We start from the raw sequence: 7,153 nt of genomic DNA, 5'->3' as shown, positions 1-7,153 counted from the left end.
AAAAGTGCTCAGCTCGCCGAGAAAATGCGATTTAAGCAATAAAATTAAAAATGCTTATAAAACATAAACCAAACGTTGGAGGTGGTCATTTCTTCATGCGCAGTGATAAACTCGGCACTCTAAAGCACCCGAGAGCGTTTTTTTCGATGCCAACCTAACCAGAGTGACGGGAGCGGCACAATTCAGAAAAAGTGCTCAGCTCGCCGAGAAAATGCGATTTAAGCAATAAAATTAGAAATGCTTATAAAACATAAACCAAACGTTGGAGGTGGTCATTTCTTAATGCGCAGTAATAAACTCGGCACTCTAAAGCACCCGAGAGCGTTTTTTTCGATGCCAACCTAACCAGAGTGACGGGAGCGGCACAATTCAGAAAAAGTGCTCAGCTCGCCGAGAAAATGCGATTTAAGCAATAAAATTAAAAATGCTTATAAAACATAAACCAAACGTTGGAGGTGGTCATTTCTTAATGCGCAGTAATAAACTCGGCACTCTAAAGCACCCGAGAGCGTTTTTTTCGATGCCAACCTAACCAGAGTGACGGGAGCGGCACAATTCAGAAAAAGTGCTCAGCTCGCCGAGAAAATGCGATTTAAGCAATAAAATTAAAAATGCTTATTAAACATAAACCAAACGTTGGAGGTGGTCATTTCTTCATGCGCAGTGAATAACTCGGCACTCTAAAGCACCCGATAGCGTTTTTTTCGATGCCAACCTAACCAGAGTGACGGGAGCGGCACAATTCAGAAAAAGTGCTCAGCTCGCCGAGAAAATGCGATTTAAGCAATACAATTAAAAATGCTTATAAAACATAAACCAAACGTTGGAGGTGGTCATTTCTTAATGCGCAGTAATAAACTCGGCACTCTAAAGCACCCGAGAGCGTTTTTCTCGATGCCAACCTAACCAGAGTGACGGGGGCGGCACAATTCAGAAAAAGTCAGCTCGCCGAGAAAATGCGATTTAAGCAATAAAATTAAAAATGCTTATAAAACATAAACCAAACGTTGGAGGTGGTTATTTCTTAATGCGCAGTAATAAACTCGGCACTCTAAAGCACCCGAGAGCGTTTTTTTCGATGCCAACCTAACCAGAGTGACGGGAGCGGCACAATTCAGAAAAAGCGCTCAGCTCGCCGAGAAAATGCGATTTAAGCAATAAAATTAAAAATGCTTATAAAACATAAACCAAACGTTGGAGGTGGTCATTTCTTCGTGCGCAGTGAATAACTCGGCACTCTAAAGCACCCGAGAGCGTTTTTTTCGATGCCAACCTAACCAGAGTGACGGGAGCGGCACAATTCAGAAAAAGTGCTCAGCTCGCCGAGAAAATGCGATTTAAGCAATAAAATTAAAAATGCTTATAAAACATAAACCAAACGTTGGAGGTGGTCATTTCTTAATGCGCAGTAATAAACTCGGCACTCTAAAGCACCCGAGAGCGTTTTTTTCGATGCCAACCTAACCAGAGTGACGGGAGCGGCACAATTCAGAAAAAGTGCTCAGCTCGCCGAGAAAATGCGATTTAAGCAATAAAATTAAAAATGCTTATTAAACATAAACCAAACGTTGGAGGTGGTCATTTCTTCATGCGCAGTGAATAACTCGGCACTCTAAAGCACCCGAGAGCGTTTTTTTCGATGCCAACCTAACCAGAGTGACGGGAGCGGCACAATTCAGAAAAAGCGCTCAGCTCGCCGAGAAAATGCGATTTAAGCAATAAAATTAAAAATGCTTATAAAACATAAACCAAACGTTGGAGGTGGTCATTTCTTAATGCGCAGTAATAAACTCGGCACTCTAAAGCACCCGAGAGCGTTTTTTTCGATGCCAACCTAACCAGAGTGACGGGAGCGGCACAATTCAGAAAAAGTGCTCAGCTCGCCGAGAAAATGCGATTTAAGCAATAAAATTAAAAATGCTTATAAAACATAAACCAAACGTTGGAAGTGGTCATTTCTTCATGCGCAGTGAATAACTCGGCACTCTAAAGCACCCGAGAGTGTTTTTTTCGATGCCAACCTAACCAGAGTGACGGGAGAGGCACAATTCAGAAAAAGCGCTCAGCTCGCCGAGAAAATGCGATTTAAGCAATAAAATTAAAAATGCTTATAAAACATAAACCAAACGTTGGAGGTGGTCATTTCTTCATGCGCAGTGATAAACTCGGCACTCTAAAGCACCCGAGAGCGTTTTTTTCGATGCCAACCTAACCAGAGTGACGGGAGCGGCACAATTCAGAAAAAGTGCTCAGCTCGCCGAGAAAATGCGATTTAAGCAATAAAATTAAAAATGCTTATAAAACATAAACCAAACGTTGGAGGTGGTCATTTCTTCATGCGCAGTGAATAACTCGGCACTCTAAAGCACCCGAGAGCGTTTTTTTCGATGCCAACCTAACCAGAGTGACGGGCGCGGCACAATTCAGAAAAAGTGCTCAGCTCGCCGAGAAAATGCGATTTAAGCAATAAAATTAAAAATGCTTATAAAACATAAACCAAACGTTGGAGGTGGTCATTTCTTAATGCGCAGTAATAAACTCGGCACTCTAAAGCACCCGTGAGCGTTTTTTTCGATGCCAACCTAACCAGAGTGACGGGAGCGGCACAATTCAGAAAAAGTGCTCAGCTCGCCGAGAAAATGCGATTTAAGCAATAAAATTAAAAATGCTTATAAAACATAAACCAAACGTTGGAGGTGGTCATTTCTTCATGCGCAGTGATAAAGTCGGCACTCTAAAGCACCCGAGAGCGTTTTATTCGATGCCAACCTAACCAGAGTGACGGGAGCGGCACAATTCAGAAAAAGTGCTCAGCTCGCCGAGAAAATGCGATTTAAGCAATAAAATTAAAAATGCTTATAAAACATAAACCAAACGTTGGAGGTGGTCATTTCTTCATGCGCAGTGATAAACTCGGCACTCTAAAGCACCCGAGAGCGTTTTTTTCGATGCCAACCTAACCAGAGTGACGGGAGCGGCACAATTCAGAAAAAGCGCTCAGCTCGCCGAGAAAATGCGATTTAAGCAATAAAATTAAAAATGCTTATAAAACATAAACCAAACGTTGGAGGTGGTCATTTCTTCATGCGCAGTGATAAACTCGGCACTCTAAAGCACCCGAGAGCGTTTTTTTCGATGCCAACCTAACCAGAGTGACGGGAGCGGCACAATTCAGAAAAAGTGCTCAGCTCGCCGAGAAAATGCGATTCAAGCAATAAAATTAAAAATGCTTATTAAACATAAACCAAACGTTGGAGGTGGTCATTTCTTCATGCGCAGTGAATAACTCGGCACTCTAAAGCACCCGAGAGCGTTTTTTTCGATGCCAACCTAACCAGAGTGACGGGAGCGGCACAATTCAGAAAAAGTGCTCAGCTCGCCGAGAAAATGCGATTTAAGCAATAAAATTAAAAATGCTTATAAAACATAAACCAAACGTTGGAGGTGGTCATTTCTTAATGCGCAGTAATAAACTCGGCACTCTAAAGCACCCGAGAGCGTTTTTTTCGATGCCAACCTAACCAGAGTAACGGGAGCGGCACAATTCAGAAAAAGTGCTCAGCTCGCCGAGAAAATGCGATTTAAGCAATAAAATTAAAAATGCTTGTAAAACATAAACCAAACGTTGGAGGTGGTCATTTCTTAATGCGCAGTAATAAACTCGGCACTCTAAAGCACCCGAGAGCGTTTTTTTTCGATGCCAACCTAACCAGAGTGACGGGAGCGGCACAATTCAGAAAAAGTGCTCAGCTCGCCGAGAAAATGCGATTTAAGCAATAAAATTAAAAATGCTTATAAAACATAAACCAAACGTTGGAGGTGGTCATTTCTTCATGCGCAGTGATAAAGTCGGCACTCTAAAGCACCCGAGAGCGTTTTTTTCGATGCCAACCTAACCAGAGTGACGGGAGCGGCACAATTCAGAAAAAGTGCTCAGCTCGCCAAGAAAATGCGATTTAAGCAATAAAATTAAAAATGCTTATAAAACATAAACCAAACGTTGGAGGTGGTCATTTCTTAATGCGCAGTAATAAACTCGGCACTCTAAAGCACCCGAGAGCGTTTTTTTCGATGCCAACCTAACCAGAGTGACGGGAGCGGCACAATTCAGAAAAAGTGCTCAGCTCGCCGAGAAAATGCGATTTAAGCAATAAAATTAAAAATGCTTATAAAACATAAACCAAACGTTGGAGGTGGTCATTTCTTAATGCGCAGTAATAAACTCGGCACTCTAAAGCACCCGAGAGCGTTTTTTTCGATGCCAACCTAACCAGAGTGACGGGAGCGGCACAATTCAGAAAAAGTGCTCAGCTCGCCGAGAAAATGCGATTTAAGTAATAAAATTAAAAATGCTTATAAAACATAAACCAAACGTTGGAGGTGGTCATTTCTTCATGCGCAGTGAATAACTCGGCACTCTAAAGCACCCGAGAGCGTTTTTTTCGATGCCAACCTAACCAGAGTGACGGGAGCAGCACAATTCAGAAAAAGCGCTCAGCTCGCCGAGAAAATGCGATTTAAGCAATAAAATTTAAAATGCTTATTAAACATAAACCAAACATTGGAGGTGGTCATTTCTTCATGCGCAGTGAATAACTCGGCACTCTAAAGCACCCGAGAGCGTTTTTTTCGATGCCAACCTAACCAGAGTGACGGGAGCGGCACAATTCAGAAAAAGCGCTCAGCTCGCCGAGAAAATGCGATTTAAGCAATAAAATAAAAAATGCTTATAAAACATAAACCAAACGTTGGAGGTGGTCATTTCTTCATGCGCAGTGATAAACTCGGCACTCTAAAGCACCCGAGAGCGTTTTTTTCGATGCCAACCTAACCAGAGTGACGGGAGCGGCACAATTCAGAAAAAGTGCTCAGCTCGCCGAGAAAATGCGATTTAAGCAATAAAATTAAAAATGCTTATAAAACATAAACCAAACGTTGGAGGTGGTCATTTCTTAATGCGCAGTAATAAACTCGGCACTCTAAAGCACCCGAGAGCGTTTTTTTCGATGCCAACCTAACCAGAGTGACGGGAGCGGCACAATTCAGAAAAAGTGCTCAGCTCGCCGAGAAAATGCGATTTAAGCAATAAAATTAAAAATGCTTATAAAACATAAACCAAACGTTGGAAGTGGTCATTTCTTCATGCGCAGTGATAAACTCGGCACTGTAAAGCACCCGAGAGCGTTTTTTTCGATGCCAACCTAACCAGAGTTACGGGAGCGGCACAATTCAGAAAAAGCGCTCAGCTCGCCGAGAAAATGCGATTTAAGCAATAAAATTAAAAATGCTTATAAAACATAAACCAAACGTTGGAGGTGGTCATTTCTTCATGCGCAGTGATAAACTCGGCACTCTAAAGCACCCGAGAGCGTTTTTTTCGATGCCAACCTAACCAGAGTGACGGGAGCGGCACAATTCAGAAAAAGCGCTCAGCTCGCCGAGAAAATGCGATTTAAGCAATAAAATTAAAAATGCTTATTAAACATAAACCAAACATTGGAGGTGGTCATTTCTTCATGCGCAGTGAATAACTCGGCACTCTAAAGCACCCGAGAGCGTTTTTTTCGATGCCAACCTAACCAGAGTGACGGGAGCGGCACAATTCAGAAAAAGCGCTCAGCTCGCCGAGAAAATGTGATTTAAGCAATAAAATTAAAAATGCTTATAAAACATAAACCAAACGTTGGAGGTGGTCATTTCTTCATGCGCAGTGATAAACTCGGCACTCTAAAGCACCCGAGAGCGTTTTTTTCGATGCCAACCTAACCAGAGTGACGGGAGCGGCACAATTCAGAAAAAGTGCTCAGCTCGCCGAGAAAATGCGATTTAAGCAATAAAATTAAAAATGCTTATAAAACATAAACCAAACGTTGGAGGTGGTCATTTCTTAATGCGCAGTAATAAACTCGGCACTCTAAAGCACCCGAGAGCGTTTTTTTCGATGCCAACCTAACCAGAGTGACGGGAGCGGCACAATTCAGAAAAAGTGCTCAGCTCGCCGAGAAAATGCGATTTAAGCAATAAAATTAAAAATGCTTATAAAACATAAACCAAACGTTGGAGGTGGTCATTTCTTCATGCGCAGTGATAAACTCGGCACTCTAAAGCACCCGAGAGCGTTTTTTTCGATGCCAACCTAACCAGAGTGACGGGAGCGGCACAATTCAGAAAAAGTGCTCAGCTCGCCGAGAAAATGCGATTTAAGCAATAAAATTAAAAATGCTTATAAAACATAAACCAAACGTTGGAGGTGGTCATTTCTTAATGCGCAGTAATAAACTCGGCACTCTAAAGCACCCGAGAGCGTTTTTTTCGATGCCAACCTAACCAGAGTGACGGAAGCGGCACAATTCAGAAAAAGTGCTCAGCTCGCCGAGAAAATGCGATTTAAGCAATAAAATTAAAAATGCTTATAAAACATAAACCAAACGTTGGAGGTGGTCATTTCTTAATGCGCAGTAATAAACTCGGCACTCTAAAGCACCCGAGAGCGTTTTTTTCGATGCCAACCTAACCAGAGTGACGGGAGCGGCACAATTCAGAAAAAGCGCTCAGCTCGCCGAGAAAATGCGATTTAAGCAATAAAATTAAAAATGCTTATAAAACATAAACCAAACGTTGGAGGTGGTCATTTCTTCGTGCGCAGTGAATAACTCGGCACTCTAAAGCACCCGAGAGCGTTTTTTTCGATGCCAACCTAACCAGAGTGACGGGAGCGCCACAATTCAGAAAAAGTGCTCAGCTCGCCGAGAAAATGCGATTTAAGCAATAAAATTAAAAATGCTTATAAAACATAAACCAAACGTTGGAGGTGGTCATTTCTTAATGCGCAGTAATAAACTCGGCACTCTAAAGCACCCGAGAGCGTTTTTTTCGATGCCAACCTAACCAGAGTGACGGGAGCGGCACAATTCAGAAAAAGTGCTCAGCTCGCCGAGAAAATGCGATTTAAGCAATAAAATTAAAAATGCTTATAAAACATAAACCAAACGTTGGAGGTGGTCATTTCTTAATGCGCAGTAATAAACTCGGCACTCTAAAGCACTCGAGAGCGTTTTTTTCGATGCCAACCTAACCAGAGTGACGGGAGCGGCACAATTCAGAAAAAGTGCTCAGCTCGCCGAGAAAATGCGATTTAAGCAATAAAATTAAA

Source organism: Syngnathus typhle, linkage group LG19 (genome assembly GCF_033458585.1).
Source record: "Syngnathus typhle isolate RoL2023-S1 ecotype Sweden linkage group LG19, RoL_Styp_1.0, whole genome shotgun sequence".
NCBI lineage: Eukaryota > Metazoa > Chordata > Actinopteri > Syngnathiformes > Syngnathidae > Syngnathus > Syngnathus typhle.
The sequence above is the reverse complement of the archived record's forward strand: the minus strand, read 5'-3'. Positions refer to the sequence as shown.